Source organism: Cornus florida, unplaced genomic scaffold, assembly GCF_030987335.1.
Source record: "Cornus florida cultivar Cherokee Brave unplaced genomic scaffold, ASM3098733v1 CherokeeBrave_3.0.0_Hap2_Chr11, whole genome shotgun sequence".
Classification (NCBI taxonomy): Eukaryota; Viridiplantae; Streptophyta; class Magnoliopsida; order Cornales; family Cornaceae; genus Cornus; species Cornus florida.
In genome coordinates this window covers 21,961,308-21,962,830 of record NW_026775581.1, presented here as the reverse complement: position 1 = coordinate 21,962,830, position 1,523 = coordinate 21,961,308, and positions in this window count along the sequence as shown.

The following is a 1,523-nucleotide window of genomic DNA, read 5'->3' as shown; positions in this document are numbered from 1 at the left end:
TTAATAGGGTGATATGTACTTTGAATTCCACCCAACAAATGGTTCCCTAAAGAACTTGTTGGATTAGGTTCAAAGGAGATTGTTGGTCCTTTGTCAATGTGATCTTTGGGCTTCCATGCCCCCTCAAAGCAAGTTTTTGAAACATCATTCTTTAGTTTCAAGGTCGAAGATGAACTTTTTGAAGTTTTGGTTTCAAACAAAGACTCTATTCTTTTACATTCATTGTCTAGACATTTTTCTACAACACTTAATTCTTCATGTTTGTCAATTGAATTTGGGGTCGGATTGAAGATATTCAACATCACTTTCATATGCCCAAATGAAATTTTCATTACCCCCGTCCTACAATTGATGTTGGCATTTGCGGTTGCCAAGAAAAGACGACCAAGGATAACGGAAATTTGGCTCTTGGGATTTGGAACCGGTTTCGTGTCAATGACAACAAAATCGACCGGGAAGAAAAATTTATCAATTTTAATCAAGACATCCTTAATGATACCCCTAGGCTTTTTGATGGATTGGTCGGCAAATTGTAAAACTACTGACGTCGGTTTCAATTCTCCTAAGCCTAATTTGACATATATCGAGTATGGAAGAAGGTTAACACTTGCTCCTAAGTCTAAGAGAGCCTGATTGATGACATGGTCACCAATGATACAAGAAGTAGTAGGTGAACCGGGGTATTTGAACTTCGGGAGGGTGTTATGTTGCAAAATAGAGCTCACTTGCTCGGTCAAGACCACTTTTCTTGGTGCTTGGCTTTTATTCTTCCTCTTTTGGTGCAAAGATCTTTTAAGAACTTGGTATAAGTTAGAATTTGCTTAATTGCATCTAAATGTGGAAGATTAATCTTCACTTGCCTAAACATTTCAATGATTTCATTGGTCTTGGTCTTTTGTTTATTAAGATAAATGGATCCTTTCAAGGCATCCGGAAATGGAGTTCTTGGTTAAGAAGTTTTTTTAAAAAATTTCTTTGAAGAATCTTCAATACAAGAATTTTTAAAATCCTTTTTTAAAGCTTTGTTTAATTCATCTTTCAAATCAATTTTGGACTCACTTTTCAAATCACTTTCTAACACTTTCTCATTTGAATGATCATGCATATGTAATGAATGAGGAATATGATGAGAAACGGGGACGGGTGTCAACTTTTGGTTGCACCGATTCACTCTCTTCATTGGACATACCTACTTGGTTGTCCACAATCTTCCAACTTCTCAAGGTTGTCACCGCATTGACATGCTCAATTGTGGGACCTTCTGATGAGGAATGAGTTTCCGCAACACATTGTTGCTTTGGTGGTGCATTTAGCGGCATTTTCCTTTTCTCTCTAGCATTTAAAGTACTAGCTATTTGCCCTACTTGAGTTTCTAGCTTAGCAATGAATTGAGAATGAGAATGAAGTAATTGAGTGTTCGCCTCTAGAGTGCCTAAAGTGGTCAAAACTTTCTTTTCAAAAGTGGGACTCCTAGAATTTCATTGAGAATATGATGGTTGATTAGGGAAATGAGAATTAGAGAA